The sequence below is a fragment of the Anopheles funestus genome, chromosome 3RL (genome assembly GCF_943734845.2).
Source record: "Anopheles funestus chromosome 3RL, idAnoFuneDA-416_04, whole genome shotgun sequence".
In the NCBI taxonomy this organism is placed as follows: domain Eukaryota; kingdom Metazoa; phylum Arthropoda; class Insecta; order Diptera; family Culicidae; genus Anopheles; species Anopheles funestus.
Window position 1 is genome coordinate 4,679,821 of NC_064599.1, and position 27,587 is coordinate 4,707,407.

General features: G+C 42.7%; 1 protein-coding gene across 4 annotated transcripts in view; it reads left to right on the plus strand.

Annotated features, from left to right (window-relative positions):
- The first annotated feature begins 2,217 nt into the window (after nucleotides 1-2,217).
- The window catches only part of LOC125772176 (uncharacterized), a 51,206-nt gene continuing 25,836 nt past the window's right edge, over nucleotides 2,218-27,587 (plus strand). For 2 of the 4 annotated variants that reach the window (XM_049443627.1, XM_049443631.1), the window contains exons 1-2: nucleotides 2,218-2,332; nucleotides 4,304-4,553. The gene's annotated coding sequence lies outside the window, so the exon portion shown is untranslated. Of the gene's footprint in view, nucleotides 2,333-2,361; nucleotides 2,541-4,303; nucleotides 4,554-9,606; nucleotides 9,719-27,587 lie in introns of those variants that run through there. The other 2 variants (XM_049443629.1, XM_049443630.1) reach the window with 2 other exon arrangements.

Consider the following 27,587-nt stretch of genomic DNA (forward strand, 5'->3'; position numbering starts at 1 on the left):
GGTGGCATACCTACAGGGGAGTTGAACAGCTGACGGATGGTTCTAGTGTCGATTATATGATACCAAGGAGGAGGTTATATTTAATGCACTTTTGGTCTCGTGGAGGCATCAAACGGTTCAAACAGTTAGTCGACGTTTGGAATTCTAATTGAAGTTCATCCTGTTGGTGATGAAGTGTAAATTTTCATCCAAAAAAAGGCCTTTTATTACTGTTATTATCAAAAATTGTTAAACATGATAAACCATACAATGGAATGAAATAACATCAAAATAGTTCCAGAAAAGTTACCTCATACAATGTCTTCATGCATTCAAATTCAACTTCTTTTCCTCATTTTACTCTTCTACAGAAGGTACTTGCAACTGCAAATAAACACCGTACAGCGTACTATTACCACATTTTAGCTTTTCGCATACCAGTCGCACCCACTTGTATCAATCGACGCACTTTTGCTGATTTATTTACCATCTTACGGATCGGGCGACCGTGAGGGAGTTTCGATTTTAAGTCGCCCATTCCCGGCGCTGTAGTAGTGCGTTAATGGTAATAGGGTTTATTTTTTTGTGCTGTAGCCTTCATCCCTGCTTCTAACCTCGCGACTACTGGTAGCAAGATAAGCAAATCGGATTTATTTCTATTTTGGGAATGATCGCTTCCTACACGAAGCCACTCTTAAAGACAAACGGTCCCACATGGCCCCATGGTGTTGAATGTGGAACGTTTGTATTTTTTTTTTGGTTGGTTTGATTGTTTACTTGTTCTTCAAGTTTGTATGCTGTGAAGGGGCCTTTGCGTTAGTAAAAGAGAACGAATAATTTTGAGGTCTTTTAAGGTTTATACGTTTTTCTATTTTGTTGGTTTTTAAAAGAATTCCTTACCGAAACAATTAATATTTCTTTTAAAACGTTAAATAGTATTAATAAATAAAGTATGTTTTGAAGAAACTTCTGCCAATGTTCACCAAAAACACATGTGGTCTAAACATGTGTTAAACAACTTTGCCTATGAAAGGCCCAAATGCAGAGTGACACGAAAAAGTCGAAAAAAGCTAAACAAGAAAAAAAACATACGAATAGTCAGACACAAAACCCTCCAGCGTATATGTTCGCGTATAGTTTCTTCCGATTTGTCCACAGCCGAAGAAGAAACAAACGCGCGGACATAACCTTCGCACGCTCGTACCAGTGGCGTAACGCAACATCAGACAACAACCGACCGACCGACCACCGGTACCCGCGATGCAGGTTTCCGAAGCGACCAAAATCGCTAAATATTTAATGCTGCTAGCAAAACGGCAACATAAGCAGCGCACATACACCAAACCCTTCGGGCGCTGCAGACACACTTTCGGTGAGCGAATTTTTCCTACGGGGGCGATACAACAGAAACCGCCTACACCGTGGCGGGTTGTAGTCATGTTGGTTAAGGGTTGGTGGTGGTGGTTGTGGTGGTGACGAGTAAGCGAACCGGTCGGGGTGTCAATTATGCTTTCGACGGTACACCTTTCCAGGCCCGGCCAGGCCAGCATGGGAGAGCATTTCTTTTTTTTTGTTATGTGATGGGCTGGAACCATCATCATGATGCTGTGCTCACAGCAATCTCACTGGATGCTGCTGAGAGATAATCGTGCGTCTCTCTTGCACGCCGTAGTTCGATCGGGGAGATGCTTCACTCTCTCGTTCTCTTCATTTGCAAACGCACTATGGGCACCACTTGTACGATAAACGCCTGTTTAGTGTTTTATACTCAATTTTTAATATTTCATATACTGTAATATAACTTATGAGAAATAGAAAAAATAACCACAAGAAGTACTTTTTTTTACAGAAGAAGTACATTTTTACTAAGAATATTAATTCGTTTTAAGAAACATATAAAAGTGGAAACATAACAAAAAATATGAACAGCTAAAAAGAATAAGTAATGAACAAGATCAATCAACAAGATTATGTCTACTTTTTACTTTAAATTCTAAATGCAACTGTATATTATCTTTACTATTTATATTTCTTATTTCGTTTATTATTTTCAATACTTAACATTTACCATTATTTGTTTTCATTTTTAGTTATATTTCTTTTAATAATAATATTTTATTTTCTTAATACAATTCACCCTTCCTTCACAATCGTTGCATAGTCAATCACGAGAGAGATTTCTCCCACAACAGCGCAACCCATCCAAGAGACGGGAGAGCATACAGAAAAATCAACGCCAGCAAAAGCGACAACCGTGAGCCGTTTCGGTGCGACTCAGTGAGTGAGTTTTCGTCCTGTTCGTTGGTTCGATCTGTGTTTCGCTGCGTTGGAGGATTTTGCCTTCTGGCCTGCTGTAAGAATAATCCCGTCCCTTTACACTTTCCACCCCCCCATTCAGTGGATACACCCTTTTCTAGTTCGGACCTCTAACCGTCGTGTCACGACTTTTGTATTTAAAAAAGCGTAAAGAAACCTAACAAACAATTCGTCTTACCTACGCCACTAAGTGAATTTTGCTGTAACGCACAAGAGGTGACAGATTTATGCTCCAGCATCTTCAAGTGTGTACCATTTCGGGTGTGTGTGAGTGTATGTGTGTTGTGAAACAAAAGCAGAAACCGAAGTGGAACGAGGCGCTCCTGATGGTTTTGTTTGTTCGAAGACGCATAAAATTCAAAAGCATAGCAACATTGGCAAAAGGGTGTCTTACCATAGGGACGGTCGGGAAAGGCAAACCAGAAAAAAGGGTCTTTAAATGCCGTTCATAGAATGGTAGTCCAGCAGTATAGTCCAACCGTTACCGAAGGGTGTGCAGAATGGAATCTTACTGGTGATCTGTACATTCTTGTCCCGAAAACCATCTTGCCACCATTTATGTGTGTGTGTGAAGATGCTGTATGTGTGACAGTAGTGCCATCCAGATGTGTTTGTGTGTGTGTGTGTTTATGTGTCGTGTGTGTGTAAATAAACGAAATGTGCCACAGTTAACAAAGACGAACTCAATCGTAACAGTCAAACACCGAAACATTAAAATGCAAAAACATTGATAAAACATGGATGCTGCTCTTGCAGCACGACTCTTGCGCTGTGTTTAATCGATTGCGTATTGCGTAGGAATGTTACGGAATATATCGCTTTCGATAAAGAAAAAACACGGCTATGTAATCTCTTCCCTTAAATCCTCTAAAGCAACAAAATGTGTTCCGCTTCTTCGAAATAGACAGATCTTGCGTTTGCTCGTCGCAGACACAAACAAGTTTCTAACAGTGTGCCCCGAAGCGTTGGATAATTTCCAGCAGCGTATGCATCGCCGTTCCGCAGTGCCATTGACCGACCGATCAGTGGAGCAGGCTTTCGTTTGCGTGCCCTGCGACTCGGGGTAAATAAACTCAATTGAGAGCTGCTTTGCGAAGAGACCTAATCGAGTTCCCGCTGGAGCGGAGTCGTTTGCTCGAAGATTGTCCAGTCGCAGTTTCTTGTTCGTTCCCATCATCCCCCCCCCCCATCACCCCCTCGGGGGCGAAGATAAAGAAAATGGAAAACTCAACCCTCACCCCGCTCCATTGCCAACCGTCGCAAAAGCCCGATGTCTTCCCGTTTACATGAAGTGACTTCCATTAATTGGATGTATTAATGTCAATGGAGAAAATTGAGCAGATTGCGGATCTAGGCACACGACTCCAAGTGTATAGTGTGTGTGTGCGAGAGTGTACGTGTTCTTGTATATATCCATGTCAACTGTTAGTGCCCCATTCCCTATGGAACTAACGGTTTTCCTCTTAGGTTTATTCCCCTGCTTCATATCACCCCAAAACCCCGATAAGAACCTTCGTGTGAGTTGTGTGATACCATCGGTTGGACTGGTTCGGTCCTTTCTGCAACTGGACCTCGCCAAAGATGTCCATAACGAGCAAAAAAAAAAACCGGGACACAACGAACTAGGAACTAACTGTGAAAATGGAATGTGTACACGGAAACAGTTGAAAGCACGGCTACAACGATTAGAGAAAGGCTGCTTAATCAGTTCGGTTTTTTTCTGTGACGCAGCGCAACCACAGACCGACAGGCGCACAAGCGATAACGCCTAGAGCAATGAGATGAGATGCATTTCTTTTCACGACTCACGCAGGGAACAGAAAAAACAAAAACACGACGAAACCTAAAACGCATTAAAATAGGCGTAGGAAGTCGCGAATTAGTGCGTCATGTCAGATGGGAAGATACAGAGAAGGGCTTTATTCGAATTTCGAAAGAGAATCTATTTTAATAATATTTTTTCTCGCTCATGAATATGTACATCACAACATGCTTTCTTTACTTTCAGTAACTTTCCAGCTTTCCAGTGAAATAAACGTGTGTTTTTGTGAGTGACTGATAAGGTGCTTACTGTCCATTAAGGCAGGATAAATAAACGGTGAACGTAATAAAACTTAAAAGTGCTCTCAAGCGAAGAAGCGGTGATACATCTCGCACAGATTTTTGGTTTGACAAAGTCCAATTTCTTATCGATAGCATCGTTGAATCGCTGGAAAACAAACAGCAGAAATCAACAGCAAACACAGCACCGTACGAAGGTAAGTGGAAAGGATAGATGTCAAAAGTTTTCATCCTATTTTTGGTGCTTGTAACTTCCTCGTCGACAACCCGTGGATAGGCAAAGTGAATGGCTGATTTAGAGTAAAGATTGTCACCCGAGCGTGGACAACTTTTTCGTACAGAATGGTAACCCCCCCGAGAAGCACCGAAAGGCCTGTTTCGAACTGTGTGCCGTTGGGTTGTTAATAAATATAAAACAGGCCGTAAAATGGTTTTTACGTTCTCGGTTCTTGGGATTTCTTCCGTGCACTTGTGGTGGTTGGAGTATGTTTGCAAAATGGAAAGACCTGTTTATATCTTAACACCTACTTGCTTCGAAAGACCGCACCTCCCCGTTGCAAACGAAACCGGTGAAAAGGCGAATTAATCGGTGGCTAATTTTACGACCCGTGTGGTACCCATAAATTCTGCCCCGAGTGTGGCAAAACCAGTGAACAGGATTATGAACTTTTGCCGAAAACTGTTCACCCCATTTGCTAGTTCATCATTTTGCAATCGTTTTCATTTTTGGCCGCCATCTTGGGATGCTCGGGTTGGAGAACTTGCGCAACATCACCAACACCGGTAATCCTTTCATTCCCGGATGAACTTTAAGTGAGGGCACTGTGGTTACCGTCAAAATGTCAGGGTCTTTTGCTGAGGTCCTAAAGATCTCTTGAGTTTTTCTGGTTCTTTCGATTTCCCCAAGCTCGTTCTGGGGCGGAGGGTGTAAAAACCAGTTATCCAGCAAAATGGCCTGCTCCATATTTGGTATCAACCTTCGACGACTGGTAGATCCCCGATCTTGTCACAAATCAAACACACGCCAAAGCGTTTGCGTCTAGTTAACAGTCAATATTTGTGCTGTGCCGTAAACATGATGAATACTTAATCTGGAATGCAGAATCTTTAATCAAAAAGTCGTTTCCTTACGGTAGCATAGGGCTTGAAGTTCTTCTGGATGAAAGTCAAAACCGTCCAACAAGGTTCCATTGGTGTGCGCGGGTCGGTTCAATCCTGTCCGGTGCGAAGATTTCCGATCAAGATTAGAATCTTTTGCCTGACTTTCACTCAAGTGGTGCTCTCGAGTGTGGAAGTGTTGCATCGATTTCGAACCGAAGTGGGATCAATATTTCGTTTTCAATTTCGCTCGCCTTCTCGACCGTTGCTCAGGTTCGGATTCGTTTGGAAAAAATGGTTCGTGGGCTGTATCGTCGTCTTCAGTGTGACAAGAAGATTGTCCCGGTGCCTCGAGGGAAGCAAAAAGGGAAGCAATAAATCTGATTAGCTTTCGGAATCGAACCACTTCAAAAAACTACCCCGAAGGTTCTCCGATCTTCCGATCCACCCTTCCCCACCGGTTTCTAACGCAAAAGAAAACTTCAACGGAAAACCCTTTTTCCGGCGTGATGGCGCTTATGAGCATTCGATTGAAGGGAGTAACATCCAGCTTGGAGCTAGAGCTTATAGAAAGGAACTGAGGGGAAAATATACCAATACCATTGGGAAAATGCTGCCGATTGTACACTTCTGATAAGGGCGAACGGACGTGTGGAAGTTGTACAGCGTTCCGTGACGATACACTCTCATGGTGGCCATTGTCCATAAAATCGATTCGGGGCTGAATATGAGTGGGCTATGCTCAAGCAGGTTCTTCCTTCCCGAGGACATGGATTGGGATGAGAAAGTGATAGGAAAACTATCTCGGGACTATTTCAGACCAAAAACCATGAAGGAAAGCACTTTCGTGCTGATGGCCCAGAGTATGTACGACGCATTAAGTGTAGTTTATCTTTTGCCACACACACTTCTTGTCGGCTGGCCACATGTACACTCACTCGGCAAGTCAATCCTTCTGAGATGCTGTACGCCTTTGCTGTCTTTGCAATGCGATGCCTTGGCAGCTGGTCTAAGAAATCTGATCCGGCGCTGTACAGTCCCGAACACGAACACATCTGCCATGAAATGCGCCAGTTGTGCCATTGCTAGTTCCACAAACCAATCTCAGTGACTCCAGAGTGACAAATAGACAACCGGTACCTCCCATTCCAGAGACAAAGATGGCCAATGTGACCTTGCCTTTGGGAGGGGGCAAGGGAAGCTGTTTTCGATAGAGAATGGTGTGGAAAAATTAATCTTTGCCAACCATGCAACTGCTCTTATCTTCCCTTTTGTCAGGGTTCTGTTTTTGCCTATCCATCCATAGACCCGAACGAAGACAGCTTTGACTGACAGCTATCTGGACGGTTTGTGGCTTCATCTCGTATAAGAAAACGATAGATAAGCATAAAAAAGTGCAAACAAAAACGTCCCAAATATAAACATTTTCGAGGCCACCACACTCATCCGAAGACGGTCGAAGTACAGAAGACGGTAAAAGCTCTCCTGCCGCTTCCAATAAAATTATCCCAGCTCGATTCGCTCGATGCGTTTTTAATAATTCCACACACACAAAGGAAGAAAAAAACTTCAACTAGCGATTGGGACTGTGTCGGGAATTTAAGTTGGAGCCGTTTGCCATGTTTGCTTCCGTCGCTCTTGTCGTTTGTGACATTTTGCTTTAGCTTGGAGGAAGTTTTTTTTTCTCTATTCTTCCACTGCCGATAAAATGGTGCTCCGCAGCATGGAAAGAATCGCGAAAAGTGATAGAACTAGTGGATAAAAAGCAAAAAAAACTCAATCTCCATTGGCAAAATGTTCAATATTTTATAGGTGCCTTTTTGGCGTTCTTTTCTAGCCCATGGGATTTTTGGAGTGGGCATGTTTTTCTTGTTTAAATTCTTAAGCCAAAACTTTTTTTATGTACAAATCCATAAAATAACCTCTAGAGAATGGTTGTAAAAGGTTAGCTTGGCATGTAAGGAAATTCTTTGCCATGTTTTGGCGATTCAAATAGCCGATAAGGGAAATGTGCTTTTCTTTGTAGTTCTAGTGGATACTACAAAGAAATACTAAGAGAGCGTGTAATTCAACCATGGCCTCAAGAAAGACGTATTATAGTGATGTATAAATCCTTCAGTACAAAAAGAAACGAACGAATACTTTTCACCCCAAAGTTAATTTAAAATCCATTTTGAAGATTATAAACTAAAGCTTAAGCTCGCGCTCACGCCTGATCGTCACCGGCGTCAAAACCGACGTCTAAGCTTTCCATCGTACCAACTTCATCAGTTTTCCGTCATGCCGACCGACTAAAAAAGGTCCTTCCACCGCTGCCGGGAGGATTATGAACAATTTTAAAACTGCCCCACCAAAATTATGCCCTCCTTTTTCCTTTCCCCGCCCAGCATTCCTGGGAGTGGAAAAATTACCATGATATTAATGCGTGTGGCACGATGCCACATAAAACCACACAGCTTATCATGTCGCCTTGCGACTCCCTGCAGTTTCTGTGCCTTCCCTCCCTATTCCCTACCATTAGCATATGTTCTTCGCATCAATGAAGCACAATAAGTCATCCTTTATTGTGCTCTTTTCGTCTTGGCGGATGAAAGTTGGACGAAGATTTTTCACGGATCCTCCAGCTGCTGGTGGAAGTAATGACTGTTTGGGTGTATTTGTGTGTGTATGTGTGGCCTTTTTTTTGGGGGTGGGTTTGAAAGAAGTTAAGCTGGCCGTCTCTTCGGTTTCCCGTGATAGCGAAGGTGGTTTGTAAGATCTGACGAATCTTTTTATCGTCCCTTCTTAAAACGCCACGATGCGCGGCAAGATGGTCGTTACGCCATTTTCACTGTAGCAGGCGCCTTTAAGCTTTGTGCGGCATCGGACGACGGTTTGGGGAAGTTTTTCCAAGCTTGTGCTCGCGGCAAACTTGTTCCTGACTCTTCCAATTTCATTTATTTTCCACCCCACCGGAAGCGCTCTCATTTTCGCTTAGTTGTTGGGCGGCTGAAAGTTTTGTGTCTTTTTCTCGCACAATTTTCACATCTCCAACGGACGTTGGTTTTTAATTCACTGCCTTCTCTATCGCGCTCATCTGGTCCATCGTCGCACTCTTGGCAGAAGTCGGCTTTGGTGTTGCGATTACTTTGATCTGACCGTCCTTAAACTTCTGCTCTTTCCACATCCCTTCGGGCGGTATCACTAGCAGCACTGTCTAGGGCGCTTGGATCAGCGAAACACTCAGTACACTCTCCAGAAAATATTGTCATGTCGGCTAAATGTTTCTTGTCATTTTTCACATTTTACCAGCTCTAAATTTGCTGCAGCAAAATGGTTGGTTTCAACACATCTTTTTCCTTGGTTACTTGTTACTTACGGCATCAAGGTTTTTCCGTGGCACTTTAGTTCTCCGAGTAAAGTATGTTAGACGGATGCTTTTTGTGGGACATTAAAATTTCCACTCTAAACGTATGACTACATGCTGAAAAGTTCAAGCATTCCCTGCGATACGATGATGTTGATAAAAAGGAAACCAGAGCATGAAAAGTTCAAACCATGTTGAAGATTTCAAAGATGCCTGAATATCTCAATTTTCCCCAAAGAACCAAGTTGTGGTTATAGTAGTCTACCGTAAGGTATATGCAACTTTACACCAATCTAAAAACCCAGCAAAAATACGATCGATAAATTTGATACGAATCGTCCCGCACCGGGTGTTATCTGAAATAACATTTTCAATCGTCTTCAAGTTGAACTCCTCACTCTATCACGCATAAATATTATGATAACTGGCTAGCTACCGGCTACCATTGTTTACACTCTCACCCCAGTAGCAGCAGTTTGCTACCGGATACCGGACTGTCTAGCGTATTCTTGGACCCGTCTCCTTCGGTGAGGGTGCATACTAAATGAGTTGCTGAAGTGTACTCCATCAAAGAAAAATGATACCACTCGTCCATGCCCGATCCGTCCCTTGTTCCAATCGTCGGGCAGGTTTCCCTTTTTTGCACTATCCCATGCACCGCATTGCCATGCGAAATGTAAGTGACAGATCATTTATTAAAATTCTACCATTAATTTCTTCACAGGTAAGACGCTTCTGTTTGGACTGTGCCCATCACGGGTTTGGTTTCCATTTACTTCATTAGTGAGGTGGAACAACCACCACCAGAGGGGGTTGTGTTTCCGCGCATTGTGGAAAAGATAAGAAACTCATCATCATCGTCGTCATCATCGTCCTACCTGTAGGAACTTCAAGCACTTTAGCAAAGGTGGTAGAAAGGTAGGAAAGATATCTTTGAAGTGAACAATAAATTTATTCACTTCTTCTATTAATCACCATTCGGTGTGGTGAACTTTTATGCTATGCTGGCGGTACGATTGTAATCGCTTGCAAATGGAAAACTTTATCAGATGACCTGTAAGATGAGTGTGTTGAGTAAACTGAGCAAGTCGAACCTGTCCTAGACAAGGTAGAAGGTTTGTGAAGATGTTGGTATAGTTTATTTATTATCATTAAAAGCATTATCAATGTTGTTGATGGTTTGAAATACATGACTTATGTAATGTCTATGGAAAAGCAGGACCATCCCGGAAGAAGCGCCATTAAACGTTTCAATAGAATTTTTACCAAGCGTTAGACACATCGTTTGCTAGGACAATTTCAAATTTATTTTACCCAAACCGTTACAGCCTTCTGTATGTGACTTTAGCTCCCAGTGTACCATCCGGAACGATCGTACTTGCAAATGGGTTATGCTCTAAATCACTTTAACCGACTCGAACCGATTTTTCGGGTGCCCTTTACCTCGGTAGTGGATGGCTCTTTGTGTCTTTATCACGGAACCATCGTACCCAGAGCACAGAGAGATATACGGAGCATCGTACGTGACCATGATTGTGCATCGTCAAGATGCACAGTCACGTTAGGATGGCGTCAAGGATGCTAACTGACACTTCTTCACGTAACGCTCTCGGTCTTGTTAGCATGCTAAACGGGCAGATGGTAAAGCCGAACAGTGCGCAACGGTGGGGTAGTTACGGGTAGAGAGGATAATGGTCAATGGATGATATGGATGTGTTACATTAGCGCTCGGTGAACGAAATGCACCGGAAGGGAGCCCTGAATTGAAGGACAAAGACACCTAAAAGCTTCAATGGAGCGTACACACTTAGTGCGGAACTTGATGCTAACGAAATGGTATCTCCACTTCCGGCCATGCTGGCAAGACCTTGTTCTTACAATAACCTCCTAACAAGCAACCATTCCCAGCTCGTAGAAAACACATCCTTGCCTTGGTATGTTGGTATTTTCGGCAGCGAACCAAATGCCACTGGATGCTGACAAAAAATAACAAGCTTTTTGGAACACAAGTCTCCAACGGCATGTTTCCCTCACTGTCGAGTGTTGGTTTGGAATCGCAAAAAAACAAGACCGAGTGTGCTTGGGAAACTACCATACCGTAAGAAGCGAACTCATCTGCAAGCATCCGGTAACACATTGGTGTTACCTTTTTTCGGGGTTTTTGGTTCGCCTTTAGTCTCTCGGCCAGGATCAGGACATGTTCTCTCCATTTGGTTCAAGCAAACGCTTCGATACGCACGAAAAGTCCTTTCTTCTTTAACCCATAACACCGACGACAACAGCAGCACCGGTGACGATGGACACAAACACAAAAAAAAACCGGACCACATGAGTTTCCATTTCATACTCAGCCAGAACGAGCTTTTTTGTTTCGTTTTCGGTGGTTTTTTCTCTTCTTTTCATTTCGATCCATTTCATCACGTGGTCATTCAGGAACCGGTGTGATGTGCTTTATCAAGAAGCGGACCAATGTTTATCGGGTCTTTGCTATATACCGAACGATTCCGACACAGAGTTTGCGAGGCTTCATCGAACAAAAAACAGGCTCCCCAAAAATTGATGCTCGGTAAAGCTGCACATGCATACAGGAAGAAATTGATTTTTTCTTACCTCGTGCTCTTAAAAAGGGTCTTTCCTTTCATGGGAAATTGTGCTGCCGGTACCATAGTTTTTTTGCTCGCACCATGCTGCCGACTGCTTGCTCAAAGCCCAAGTTTTTGGTTGCTTCGTTGAACGTTTGCCTGCCTGCCGTTGACAAGGACGATAAGCATGCCGGAGCACTTAAATGGTGTCCCTGTGTGTTTTTGGAACGGAACCGAAGGAAACTAGGAGACGGTTGATACAACCCGAACACACACACACACACATTAGTATAATAACGATTACGTTATTAATGATGATAAATTATCTAATTTTCCACTGGGACATAATTTATGCCTGCTCGGTAAGGTTGCCAATGAGCGATGCTTTTGCCTTTTCCTATCGTTCTATGCTTTCTTTCATTCTTTTATATTGGTAACTCATTTCGTTTCACTTCAGGCGCCTTTAAGCTACTTGCATTTGCTGGGTAGGTCGTTTAAATTCCATGCCTGGTCACGGTAGTACAGGTCAAGCTTATTTAATGATATATCCCGTATGTATTTTTTCAATATTTGCCATCTGTTTTCAAATATTTTAGAGACAATTCCTGAGATAAATAAAATTAACTTTTTAAAAATTGTTAGTAATATAGCAATAGTATCCAACACCATAAATTGTACTAAACTTTTTAGTACAGAAACACTCAACGCTCTACTAAGGCGAGACAATAATTTTAAACAATAAATTAAATCATTTTAATAGAACGATAATTATAGATTCGATTGAAAATAAATCGTTATAAAATGATACCATACCACTTAACAAAATTAGTACAACACACCTGTCCGCTTTGCTACTATCCCTTTCCAGGCAAATTGCTGTCCAACCCTTCAGTACGCGCAAAATGGTTAACTTTGTTGACTCCACACATCATCATAAATTAAATTGCTTTCCGCAGCACATCCTCATAAATTAAAACATTAAAACATGATTACGCCTATATTTACGATGGGCCGTCCTACCCGGGCGGGCACAGTTCCAACTGCCATCGACCGGGAATGGTATTTCGATCGTGATAAATTGATCATTGACTACACATTGCCACATACAAACACACACACATGCAGTATGAAAAAACAGTAAAACAAATACAAAAATGTGGATCAAACTTCGCACATGACATGATACCACCGATGGTCGTGTGAAGTCCGATCCTTGCCGCCTTTGCCAAGGATAAGTAGCAACAGCGTATGAAAAATGGTTCATTTCTGACCCATAATCCAGTTCGATCGGGTACGGATAATTCGATTGCCCGGTCCCAAACTGTCAGCAATTGACGTCAGCAGTGAAGAAATGTTTGCATAGCAAAAAGTCTCTTAAAAATGCTCAATGAAAGAGGCGTAATATGTTGCAGCTAGTCACCGTAATAAAACAACATTGTGCTTATAAATTTCACTCAACCGCACCAAACAGGAAGATCGATTTTCGAATAAATTGTGATCCATTAGAGCAGCACCTAGCGAGTTAAAATCCACCAAAAATCCCTGTCGAGTACTGGTTTCGGCTTAGCTATGCTACGGGCATCGAAAATTTATTCGTACCCTTTCTCCCGAATCGACTTGCTTTGTCGAACTTCGAATTTGGATAAATAATAAAAATCTAAAAATTATTCAAAAATTAAAATCACCCACCCAACCGAACGCCCAACCCCCCCACTCAGGCCAAACGGATGCCAATGCAAAAGGGTATCGCATTACGTGACAACCGATGGTGGGCACGTTGCCAAATTGAAAAACGCGGCTCATTGTCGTGATGTGCCGTGAATCGTGTACCGATTATTACGACGACAGACGCCCGAAATTCAATTTTCCAATCAGCAGGGAATGCGTTGGCTCGCGGCTACCATGACGTGAGCAACAACAACAACAAAAAGGGCTCAGTTTATTGAAATCGGTGGGTAGAATAAATGGGTGTGAAATAAAAATCTTTCGATGAATCATCAGCGTGGGGTTTTTCATGGTTTTTTTTTCATTTTTTGGTTCAGAACGGGCGTACACGTGTATAGGTCCTTCTCTACTGGACGTCAAACAAGGGTCGAGTTTGCTCCAAAGTGCTAAAAAATCAAGATCTTATTCCCTGGCTGTCAGTCTGTACGCCAGAACGTATCCATTACACAGCAGTGGCCGGGGTTTTTTGCCAAACACACTAATAACGCTCGTGTCATTCTGGCTAGCGGCCTAAGATGTACCCTTGTTTGGTGAACCAACCCCAACAGCTGCCTGGGTGGCGATGAAGCGCGAAACTATTTTCCCGTTTCTTGTTTCGACTGCCAATTGACAAGAAATAAAAAGAAATAAAACGATTTCAACGCATTAGCTCCGATGGGACGAACGCAACGGAACAGCAGATGCCATGGGATGCCAATGCAGGGAAAGTCAATATCAATATTAAAATAAATATATTGCACGCGAATCGCACTGGGACATCGGTGTCTGGTTACATGGTTAATCGACTATTCGATACAGAACGCCAACTTTGGTAGAGTGCAATTTTCTCGTTACTTCAAACCAAACTCTGGCAAACGTTTCCTGCCTTTTTTGTCTCTATTTTTATAATAAAAGGAAGCTATCAAACCTTGTGAATTGAATTATTAAATTCAACAGTAATCATTCATAGATGTCATAAAATATTTTGTTCAAATGGAAAACACAGGAAAAATTTTACTCAATCGCCATCGCGTAATAGAGATTGGTTGACAGTTGAAAATGGATTGACTGCAACATTTTATTTTTACTGCTCATTTCCATTTTATTTAAGTGGTTTTGCAAATCACTTAGGAACAATATAAAGAGTGAAAAACATACTCATTTTATTGAATTTAAATTGTATTTTTCTTTATCATGGGAGTGGTACCAGTTAGGAAAAGTTTTAATTTTCCCACTCAATTGAGGCAAGCTGTAAAACAAGTCCCTGACACTTTTTGCTCACACGTGTACTACTGAGTAAAGCCGGAGGGGGGAAAAAGAAAACGAAACCCTTCAAATCAACTTCGATCATGAAAAATGTGAGTGAAATGAAAAGTCGTTTTCGGTTGAACCAGTGCCCGGAGGAGATGGCACTCTTTCCGGGAAGGATAAGTTTGTTGAGGAAGCAATTAGTAACGGATACACGCGAATCGATGGAAGTAGAAGCCAAACCATCACCGTACAACAAAAAGGGAAACAGTTGTAGAAGAGGAAAATTCAGGAATTACAACATGGCGCACAGAAGAACAGACGCGTGCGGGATAATTTGATTTGGAAAACTAAGAGCTTTCGATGTCTCTTCCATTTTTTTTTTGCAACCTCTTTACTTTCACGATAATATCCTAGTAATGGAATGGTATCGATCTGTACGGTAAGTAAGAGCAAAGTTTAACAGTGTCTCCCGCATTATAGGTATGCGGCCCCTGATAGCTCTTTTATTTTTCACATTTTCGTTTAATTTGCCATCAATGTGATAGTCTTTGGGTAGGGAACTTTTGTCTAGATTGACTCAAATAATGTCAAATTGCTGCTCAGGGATGGTTCTTTATTTTGTACTCATTTGCAATGAGTGCATTACAATAATTGAAATTTCGTACTATGTACTATGTTCCAGAAATTATTTTATCCTTATTTCATAATAAGTCAGAATATTCCTTAGATAAGAAAAAAAACGGAATGCTCCAGTTGATGGAATTTCTAGAAACGATGTATTCATAAAAAAACACATTCTAGGAAATCGTTTGTCTATTTTTATATAAAACCATTTCTATAGCAAGCTTTTAGCTCCACAAATATTGTGGACATTCACCAACTTCGTTCCAAACACGCCTTCTTTCCACTGAAAAGACACGGAATGTAGGTTACTAGTAATGGCGAATATATGCACATTTTTATGACTTCTTTCACACTAGTAAAAGTTTCTCCAGTGGGCACTGAGCGAAGATAAAACCGATGTTACTTTATGGCTTAAAATCAGTTGAATCAGTATCACGCACAGTTTTTATTAGGTCCCTCTCGTACCATCTAACCGAAAAAAAGAGACCCATACGTGAAGCATCAAATCAGTGTATTATCTCGCACATCCAATTTATCGTAACATCCCAGCAGGGAAGCGATACATGTCCCACCAATATAGCGGTACGACAAATCAGTCAAACTGCTGCAGGCACACCGGAACGCCCAGCAAACAAACGCCCGCAAGGTTATGCCTCTTGTCCGGAAAGTTCGCAACTTCGCCAACGACTAGCGACACCGCCTCTGTAGCACCATGGGCCACGTTAGTCTTGGCCACTAAAAATCAGCGTCATGATTCGTACAAGGTCGTTCTGCTTCAGTCTGCCCACGGCTGTTCCAGTGCGCCCACCGGAAACGCACTCATTGCGGAAACTGTGTACGAAAGATCGTTGCTTCCAACCCAAACCTCCGGGCACTGGAACCGAACTGGGTGGGGCACTTTGTGGTGTTTGTTGCTTTCTTTTTGTGGCTCTTTTATGTTGTTGTTTTTTTTTCATGAGCTAACTCCTGGGTGAGTTTCCGTTTTCTTGCCTTTTTTTTCGTTGTTGTTGTTGGTGGTGATGAAATGAGTTCGGTTGCTCCATAAAGCTTGAGCTGGCTGTTGTGGGAAGAACACAGCAAGAATTCGCCTTCTAAAATCATACCCTTTCTATGGGTTCATTTCCTGAGTACCAAATCCATCCTTGATGCCATTCCTTACGAACGGTTGGGCCACCATTGCAACGAGGACCCAAAGGAAGTGGAATAGACGAGAGCTGATGATGTAATTTTCGGATCATTTTCACTCGCGTGAAAGTTTCGCTTCTCACATTGCGCGTCACGGGTGTTTTGTTGTTGATTTTTATCCCCATCTCTACTTTTCCAATTCAAGACGGAACGGATACACGGATAAGAAAGAAAAACCCTCCCCAAAAAGAACTTCTCAAGATTTTGTGTTTGTATTTTTATTTGCTTTTCCTGCTTTCCCCCCAAAAAAGAGGTACAAAACACGCACCACCGACAACCTACATGCAAAATTTCGAGACACTAAGCACCAGTCGAGCGCACACTGATGAGAGCACCCCGAATGCCCTGAATGAGCGAGGAACTAAGATGGCAGAAGTAGATGGCCAAATTGGGAAAACTTAACGATCTGGGAAAATTTAGTTAATTACCAGCCTGTCAGTCCGGCACGAATCCCGGGCTGTTGGCTGTTTTGCAAACACAAAAAGAGTGCCTTCAACGATGTGATGCTTTGTGTTATTATTTTTTTTTCGCTAAGTATTTCTTTCGCTAGTTCTTTCCACTTCTGTTGATGTTGTTGTTTTTTGTTTTGTTCTGTTTATTTATTCTGGCACGCTTTTCCACCGCTTTCCACCACACCGACGGGGAAAAGTGAAACCGATCAGTGAACGTTGATGAGAGAAAGCCCCGAAAAGAATAATATTTGAGCAAAACGAAGGCGATTTGGCCGTAAATTACTGAGCCTCGGTCTAACGGTGGACGCCGCGCGCGAACGGTGAAGCTCATTATCTTCATCTCGAGCTAAGGATGAGCCGGTGAATGCCTGCAGGCCAAATTAGGTCAGCAGTTTGAAGTTAGCCGAGATTTGCCGTCGTGCCCGTGTCGGGTTGTTTTGGTTATGCAGAAATTTGATAGGCACCCATAGTTTATTCGCATTTTATACTTCAAATTAGCTAAAAAGCCACCATTAGTATACCCTGCAGCTAGAGAAACAATCCCATACAAAGCACCTTGTTCGTGTTTTGCATCATAAATAGCTAATCAATCGATCGAAAAGTCGACCGCCCCCCAGGTCAGATGGTTGATAAACGGGTCCTTACATCATTGCGATGGACCTATTTTTATGGCATGATGGTTTGACAATAAAAATAAATGGTGAATATATGTTTCTCTAATCCGATCCCAAAAACCCTGATCACCGTACCTTTTGTCTGAGTGAGTGGCAAGGAAAAAGGTGAAAAACCTTTTGTCGGTTTCAGCATCAGCATCAATCAATAAGCAGAAATTTTCTATCGCCAGCGATCGGCGACCCTTTCAGCAGGTGGTCAATGCAATCAACGATAGGCTATGCTGTCGGTGATTTAATAGAAGTGAGGAGAATATAGCAACACATCCTTCCTACCACTTGAATGATAGATAGGTTGGTAGGTAGAAAGGACTTGGGAGAATTGAATAAATTTCGCCTTATTTGACTTCTTTTCCACGAATGATTGAGTGTGGTTCAGAGAAAAAATAAAACCACTTTTGTTTGTACCTTTCTGCTTCTTTTCGATAAAAACAGAAAAGCGCCAACAAGTGTGCAATTGGTTAAATAATAGATTAATATGAACGCAAGTGATGGCTGTTTGGACATATTCCAAGGAATGTCTTTCACTGCTAAGATACATATTTTATGAAGTGCTTTCGTTTATTCTAGACTAAAAACATCTTTACAGTATCATAATAACACCTCCTCATAAAGCATCTCAGGATGTAAAGCTCAAACTCAAATGAAATAGAGACACAAAACGAAAATCCAATTGTTCAACCCCCTAAATGTAGGCAACCCGCAACAAATAATAGACACGTGCTGACGTTTGATCGAAACGGGAAGGCAAAATAAAATTGACAAACGGTTGAAGGTGAAACTTTAGTTTCCTTTCTCTAACGAAGCATCCTGTGACATCTTCGACCGTACGGACTCCCGTCGGGAAGTTAATTATATCGGCAAATTGTGTCGATCCGGTTCGTTCGCCCATCTGCACGGCAAACGCCGATCATAAAAGAAAGAATCCCACCATTTGTGCAGGTGAATCCAACCCTAGCATACGGCGCTGTCTTGTGCCTTTTCTTTATCGGCGTCAAGCCAACAAAACAATGGGAATAGCTTTTGGGGGGGACGATCCAACGATGACAGCGACACCTTTGGTTGCCGTTTTCTATGCGAAACGGCCCCAACCCACCTCCATCTTCTACAACCGGCTCTTAGCCCCTTTTGGAAGCCGGTTCTAGTGCCGATTTGTGCCGCTCATAAAACCCTCGTCAGTTACCGTAAATCTGCTGTCGACAGAATGTCTTAAAATTCCTCACGAAAAATGAATAGAAACGGTGAGGATCGGAACGGTTGGTTACCCCCAACACCGGGGGGGGAGGGGGGGAGGGGTTGGTCCCCCGCATTTCACCCTAAGGCCACGTGCAAAAACCCGTGCGTCCAACATTGGTTGGTTATTTGCCAATATTTCTATCCTGGTGACAATTTCCATCCGTTCGCTTCTGGCTCATCCACGACGGTATCGTTACGGTTTCGGTTCAGATCTGCACGCGTCAATCTAGCAGGCGTCCCTGTTTCCCACAGTATTTTCAAGCATTCGAAAGTGTATATGTCTTTTGAACCTAGCTCTGGCGGAAGGAACTGCCAGGTACACAGCAAACATGTTTCATTTCCGCTCATCGCCGTGGCAGATTGGGGAAACAAAGAAGAAAATACGAGAGAGCGGAAGACAGGAGAGATTAATAAATATCGTCTGAATTCAAAAGAACGGATGACAAACTGGTGGTATTGATCGTGGAGAAAGGACCGAGTGTCAGTATCATCAATGTTTATTAAAATGAAGGATAAATATGGAATATAAAAGAACATTATTTCTTTAGATACTTTTATTAGTTTTTATTACTTTTTAGTTGCGCTTTTTTTGATTAGTAACTTTTACTGTCTTTCCTTTGAAATTTTGTATAAGAAAAATTAATATTTTTTACTCCATACTCTTAGCTTACACCATTTTGTGTCTTTTTTTCCACACACTAACAATTACAAAAAAAATAAACAAAAATTTCTATCAACTCACCAGACGGCCAAGTCATTGTAAATCCCCGAGGAAACTTAACATCTCGACGCACAATAAACATGTTTTGCAAAACCGAAGACAATCGGCAACATATTTTAAGTACCATCCCTCGGCGAAACACTGCTAGCAGCAAAGCAAGCCGATTCGGGCTAGACAATTGACACTGTCTCACCTTTTACGATGTTCCATCGAGGCCGGGAATTGCTTCCCGTGCAGACATGCGAACGACAACCCGTCGAGAGTTATTAAGCGGCACTTCTACAGGCGGATTATTATTTCGCTATGTGCATCACAACTTTACCAACGGCCAATGGAAAGCGGCGGGTAGGGTGGCACAAAACATAAAACTCTTTTCACTTCCGTTCGCAAAACAAAGCGATCGTCCCGTGCGAAGAGGAGCTCTAGGTGGCGGAAGAATATGGCGGAAGTTGACACATAGAAAGGTATAAAGCACCGTTCCATATTGTTCTGTCTGCGCTTACACACAAACGCACCCAGTCCATACATCATTCATCATTTCCGCCATGGTCGAAAGCTTTACTTTTTCCAACTTTACCGAATGAAGGAATGGGGGTAAGGCAACACAACCGAAAGCAGATGGCGTTGTTTCGTTTGTTGTTGTTGAAATGTTGGGTGTGAAACAAAAGGATTGGAAATACTCTGGTAAAGCCTTCCATTTTTTCGGGTGAGGAGAGCTAAGGATAAACGTGCAGGACGAGAGAGGGTTAAACTTTTTGTCCCTTCCACCCTTTCCACTCCCACATCCGCATCCCCCACAACAACAACAACAACAGTAGCAACAACAACTGAAGCAAAGCCTGTTTTTAATGCTTCACCGCGCGCAAGACGCTCTCGAGTCACCGTTGGGGAGGAACAGCTTTTTGCAGCAAAACAATGCTCCAAATCCTTGACGGCTATTGCCCACAGAAAACACAACTTCACTGCCGAATGGGACGCACCTGCTACCGATCAGCTTACCACTCACTCAGGAGGATATTGTTAACATTGTGTTTGTTTCTTGTTGCTTCACTGCACCGCGAGCTTGTTATGATGTTGCTGCCCGTCTTCTGCTCAGCATCCGTCACCCTATATATACCACAATGTTACAGATGAGTTGATGGCGTAAGTGGCACATCATAAAGCTCTCTACTCACGCACAGAACACACCCAAGTATGGGTGAAAAGACTAATGGCAAAGAGGCGGTATGGTTCATCGTTCGCTCAAGTGGTAATAAATTGAAATTGAAATACTTGCCATGCTTATGGATTTTTCATTGCACAAAGCTGTACGCACGAACAAACGAAAAAACAACATAAATACCCTCCCGAAGGAGCTGATCCTACTTGGTGTTGGTTCGTTACGGATCCGGGCAAAATGTAATAGATTAAAAAATATCCTTTAAAATATTCTCCAACGGCATCGCACGCTGTAAAAACTGCCTCTGAATATGCAGGATTAAAAAAAAAAGATTACCATTTCCTGGATGCTCTGAGTTATGGATGCATCACTCGAACCACATTCCGATAAAGCGTAAAAGTCTCTGGGCTTTCATTAAAAATTTCCGGCCCGTTTACCCTTCGACGGATGGAAGGATGGAGACGAAATGGTGGGGAATGTCCTTTTTAAAAGACATTTCCTTCAGTAACATTCCATTTGCTAAGCTATGGTTCTTCTCGCTGGAATAGCATTTCCACAATTTAGCAACTCTCCAGGAAGAGTTGGTGCTTAAGAAGCTCAAGATAGGATGATGACATTGTCCACTCGGATGACCTCATGGCATCGAAGTGGATAAAGTGAAACTGCTCAGCTGAAGGAAAGCATGTAATTAATCCTTCATTTTTGCGCAGACATTTAAATTAAATCAGTCTCCAATTTATACTGTCTTGGGTAATGTTTTCCGGTTCGTGAAACAAGCTCAGCAATGTCTGAGAAATTCTTGTAGCGTTTGTAGATACCAAGAATTGCTTTATGGTCGATTTTTTAAATAAACAACTAATTAGTGTTACCGTTGCAATCAATGTTTCGTGGCCGCAATCTGATTTAGCTCATTAATCGTACAATGATACAACATTGCCTCTCTGCAAGATTACACAACCCGAAACGGCATTGATTGGAAAACGATGGCCAGAACAATTGCCTTAACGATGGCCGATTCCATTTCTCCACGTTGGTAACAAAGGCTCGACCCGTGGGACTTGTTTCTGCCTCCCACCCGACAATCAAAACAGGACCTTGCGGTCGAACCCGGGTTGGACCATAAAATCGCGTGACCATTTGTCTTGCTTTTCGACGCCCATCCGCATCATTCGACACCAGTGCTGACTTTTGGGAAAGGCAAGAAGCAAGTAGAAGAAAAACGAGAAACGGTCTATCGGCAGTTTGGACATTGGATGCTGATGTAAGAAAAACAAAACCTTGACTGGGGTGTGTAGGTGTGAGCTAATACACGGTAGCACAATCTAACAAGCGAGTATCTTAAGATACAAGCAAAATGAAACCTCCCCGACACCTCCCCCGAAGGTCCGTGCACGATAAATCATTTCTGCAACTAAATAAATCTCTGCCAGGGGACTCACGAAACACGTCGCTCATACACGCTACACATCGGGTCGGGAGGACTCCAAAGTCCAAAGCAGCTATGATACGAACCACTACATCTATGGACGTCGAAGATATGGAGAAAAACGTCCAGGAAAGAGATGAAAATGAAACACAAAAAAGCTAGCAAAATATACTCGTGTCAGTTTGACAAATTCTCGGTCATTTCTTCAAATCGTTGGTAGTGCAACAAGACACCGGGCTCAGGGGAGAAAATGCGCTTGATACACACATAGACCAAAGGCTACCAATCATCAGTAAGGCTAGTTACGGTCAGTACAAAACCTACTTATATAAGATCATTACACAAAGGCGACTTTTGCTCTCGGATGGACTGAGATTTTTTTTACCCAAAACTGGAGTACATTGGGAAATTCCCAGGAATACAAGCAACTTGATTGCGTACAGCTGTACGGTATGAGATTTCGGTGCCACCAAGCGAAACTGTGACTACAACCGCATGCCAATTTTGGAGTTGTTTTTTTATGGCATGTTAGTTTTAAAGGAATAAAAAACAAGAAAGCTTCATCGAGCGTGATGGTTGTATTGTTTGACAGAAATATGGTCGAAGGTTCATACGCTACCAACCGCCAACTGACGAAGCGATGGCGCTGCTCTTAATCTTGCGTTTTTATTCACCAGAAAACTCACCCAAGAGACATTGGGCAAGAAAGCGAATGGAAAAAAAACAACACAAAACACGTCGACGATCGAGGAAAAACAAAACTGGAGCAAACGATGAAACTCAACCGAGGGCACCCCGTTACACGGCGACGTCTAGATCCGGTTCCGAGAGTTGTTGGAAAACTAATGAACCGTTACGGTATTTGCGCCACTTTTCACTCGAAGGCCTCGGATGACGGGAATGTTTTTTTTTTCATCTCCTTTTTTGCTTTCTTTTACGATTGTATTACTCCATGCCTAACACACACACACAGACAGAGAGATCTCAGGATTGGTGTCGCCCTTTTTCGCTCGATGATGGATGGAGGCAAGAAGCAAAGGCATCCATAACCGTGCACCGTAATCTGGAAAATGGCACCACGCTTTAGAGGCTTGGTACTATGGAAAATATGGCGACCTTCCTAGCACATTGCTTCCTTCTTCTCTCGGTCGACCGATTACGCATCGAGAGTGTGCTGAAGTGTTTTGCACCCGACTAAACCCGATTTGCGTTCGGAAAATGTAAAACCGCTGGCTGGCTGGTGTGCTGCGGCGTTCTACGGGCCGGTTGTGATTTTTAGCCTTGGACGATGGTAACGAACATCCATTAGCTCGGATGGGATCAAAAATGACGATTTTTATGGTCGCACAATAAAACCGTCTGGCACCGGGGCGGCATCCTGGAGTTTCGTCGTTTTGTGCGACGCATATTGCCAATGGATCACGAACGTGTGCAAACATGATGTGTATTTATGATGGGAATTGAAGGTTTTTTTTATCTCTCTACTTGGTTATGGTTCCTTCCAACCATTAACACGCTAGGGAAATTTGTTGACAAAAGGTTTAGGTGTTAACACCTTTTCTGGGCAACGAAACTGATGAAGGAAAATTTGATGATTTTGCGTATGTCTGGAAGGTTGAAATTAGGTATGCAGAACACACTGCTTCGTGATGCGGGAATATGCAAAGCATCGTACCAATCTGCTGACGGTTTGGATTGAATTTCAATTCTTGTTTTGGTTTCGTGTCATTTGCTAAAGACCTTGAGCGTTGTGGGTCTATAAATACGAGTGTAAATATTTACGCATACGCGAACACTATGCAATCAAATTTAGAATCTTCTCACCCGAAAGGAAATTTTCAAATTTCAATTGATCATTAAATTAAAATAAGAAAGGGTTTAGAATTGAAAAAGAAAGTTTGTACCTTATTGCATACATTTAGGCGTTTAGTTAGGTTAATATTGATTCTTTTCTGCCCAACAAACAACAAATTTTGTATTATATATTGTTATCTCTCATTTAAAAAATGTTTTAAATTACACCATCAAAAAGATAATCAGTTGACCCTTGATTTTTATTCTATCTGATACTTGAAAAAACTCTCATCTTTCCATCATAACAATTCAATCCCGATGCTTCTGAACCAAAATCTCTCAACGCTTTTACGCATGAAACCCCGAATAGACAGCTTACGAGCAAAACGGAAACATGATGATAAACCAACATTTTCCTATTGTGAAAAGAAAAGATTTTTCCTACCAAACCAAACCCCATTTTCCGTTGATCGTTCCGTTCTCGGGTAAACGAGATGTTTATAGTTCCATGTCCCAACATTCCGGTTTGCTGTGCCATCGGAGGCAAAACCGATTGTCAGCTAATGGAGGTAAACAGTTTAAAGAATAATTTATCATCCTCCACTTGACAGCTGCGACATTTACGCCATCTACCCTTATCAGCTGTGATCGACTATCGGGCCGTACCTGGGTTCGATCGTACAAAACTCCACTAGAAATGATCAGGCATAGGTGGACGTTTGCAAATAATTTCCCCAAGAAAACATCATCACAAAGCGGTACACATGCGTGTAAATCCGTTCGTTTAGCAACAGAAGCTCACAGTGTGGTCCCAATAGAGCGTAATCGTCTCTCCGGGGAGGGAATGAAGTTACTTCTCATTCTGCCTCTAGTTTTTTGTGCTTTTTTGGAATTTTCGTTTCAATTCGCCACATCCGGCTAACCCAAGCTAACCACTTTTCACCCTACCGGAAGTGTGCATTGTGAATGTAAAATTTGCGGATTCTAACCATTCGTCAAAGAAAAAAGTATAAAAATATTTACCGTATTCCTTGTTTTGCATCCGGTTTCGGTGTGAGTTTCGCAACAATTTTGTTGTTGCCCTTGTGTTCCATTTACATTCACGAACTCCCCACTTATTCTGTTGCCTAATCAAATTTTGCGTAATTAAGCGTGAGCGACGGCCACTAACCTGGGCCACCCGGGCCAGTCTGTTTACAGGCATGCAGGACACGTACGCAAGCCGAAGCCAATCATAAAAATGCACGACCGAATGATAAACAATTTTACGTTTTATCGACCTTCGTCCATCGTCTCACGGGTGCCACACACACACACACACATTGGTGTGAACGTGCAAGAAGCATTTCGCCAACGCTGCTGGCACCCCAGCGACCGGACACCGAATTAGTGGTAAATTGGCGTCCATCAACCAACGGTCACAAGTATTTTCAGACCTTCCACCACCAATAAAATCGCCACCTCCTTCTATCATGACGCGTGTCCGTCTTTCCTTATCATGTTTTTCGGGGACTTGGTTTGTGTGAGAAGAAACGATTCGTTATCTGGTTTTGTCTGGAGGAGCAAATAGTCAAGGGGGTGGTTATGGGAACACCTACCGAGCACATGCCATGAAAGCATAATGAGATGACCGTACCGATCGAAACCCTGCCGACCGAACCACAACACTCGATTATTGATTATGTTCCCGAAGCAAACCTGCACCACCACCACCAATACCGGAAGCACACTTTCGATCGATCAATGTGTGGCCAATTGACGGTACGATGGCGTTCGTCTCGCATTCCGACGAACGGTTAACGGTGGAACGTTCCGGAACAGCAACAGGAGAACCTTTCCGTCCCTTAAAAAGGCACGTTTGTGTTGTGGTTTTTTCGGGGCGAGAAATAGCTTCCACCATTGTTCCCATGCAGGCACCAATCTGCCGGGACCTTTTTAAGGGAAGGCGCGTAATAAAATAAATACAATTAAGAGGACCCCGAAAAGATTCCTATCACGGAGCGGGGATGGTTGATTTGCTGCAATGTTGTCCATTATGTTTGCTGATGTGTGTGTGTTTTTTTTTTCACTTTGCCTTTGGCACAAAAGGACCCAACCATTACGTAAGGGTATCCTTGCTAAGGGCAACCGTTTGCCGGAAAAGCGACCAAAACTGAAAATAGAGCACCAACCTCTTGCACTATCCCCGCTGCCTGCCATACTGCCTGTTTGAGTATGTGTTAATTGGATTTAAGACTCTTTAGCTGATGTGTCCGCATGCCTACGAGCGGTTGGATGAAATCCCGGTCCGATTGAACAAGAAGCCGGGAAGAGAAATGCTGCGAAGTTCTCAACTTTACCCCCAAAAGCTTGATTTATGTCCGCCGCTAAAGATGATTTGAGATTACCGCAAAAGGAGGCGACAACAAACGCTGAATGTTGTCGCTCTTGGAGGCGGTTTCCCTGTGACCACCCCACGGGGAAGGTGTCAAAAGGCGTTGAAGGAAGTAAATGGGAGTAAAGCTCGGAAAAACCGACCGTTTGAAGCGTGATTTATGCGATTCATTAGAACACCGAAAACCGACGATTATTGTTTATTGCTCGAAATTAATTAAAAATCCCTTTCAACCAGCAATTGGAACCGTTCGTCCTCTGTGGACTTTACGGGACAAGCGAGAGAGAGAGAGAGAGAGAGAGAGAGAGAGAGAGAGAGAGAGAGAGAGAGAGAGAGAGAGAGAGAGAGAGGGAGAGACGGGGAAAGAATGTCCTGTCTGTTTTTTTTTGGGTGATGTAAAATGAGTTCCATTCAGTGTGTACTGTCCATGATACTAAGCGAAGGTTTTGATAAATCAACACGATTGATTAAACAAACGTAAACCAATATTAAACAGTGCAATAAATATTGGAAATTTTGTGGACAGTTAGAGCCACTGGGGAATGAAGCAATATCATGGAGAAATATACCCGAACGCAACCACAATAGATGGGTACGATCAAAATTTAAATTTCCATCCGATAAAACCCAAACTCCCTTCTTTGCTGATGATTTATTGGAAGACAATGTAAATTATTGCTCTGTGGTAAGTTTCAATTTAATTATTGCTCATACCCTTGCATGGGGTTTTGACTGTTGTTTTTTTCTTCTTCTATTATTGAATAATACTGTTTCACTGCACACTTTACTTTACAAATTTTGTGCTAGTATCTACCTACGGGAAATGTTGGAATTGCATAGTGTTGTAGTGCACAAAACTTTGCCGGCACATTATTCTTGCACACCAGGGGAAAAAGTTGGTCGTTCGGTAAAAGTGTTGTAGCACTTTCCATTGGAAAATGATGACATTGAGCAAGAAGCAATAGCACAACTGGAAAGTGCTTTACTTTCCTGTCATCCGAGGAATTAAGCCGGGGTGGTTGTAACCGTGTGTGTGCGGTTTCGTCCTTACCTCACACAAACATGCGCAACAGCATACTTCAGCTTCAACGGGGAAAAGGCAAAAAAAAAGGAACAGCAACGTACACACGCACGTGTGCATATGTAATTTGCTTATTCGAAGAAGTTATTAAGGCGCAACGGTTGGTACAACATTTTCATGAATAATTCCACCACCGTGCCATCATTCATTTTCCGGCCCGCGTGACGCAAATTTGGTTTTTCCTCCCCCAGCGTTCTATTTCACGGTATCCGCACGCTACACGGGCGAAAGTTTAATAGTTATTAAAATGAGCTCTTTCATCTCTTGCTTTCTCCATTCGCAGGTAAGCACAAATCTGGCCATCTTTTCCTCTAGCCCGAAGACGGCACACGCTGGCACAAGGGTGAGGTAATTTCAATGTAAGACACCCGGTAAATTCATCCCCTGCGGTTAGTACGCTCCCTTGACGCTCGTCCGCGGGAAGAAGCTCGACGAAATGCTCGACCGAAAATGGAGGACAAGTTTGCTTCCAACATTTCCCCTGGTGACATTTGCCGGGTGAAGGTGCAACATTGCGCAATTTACAA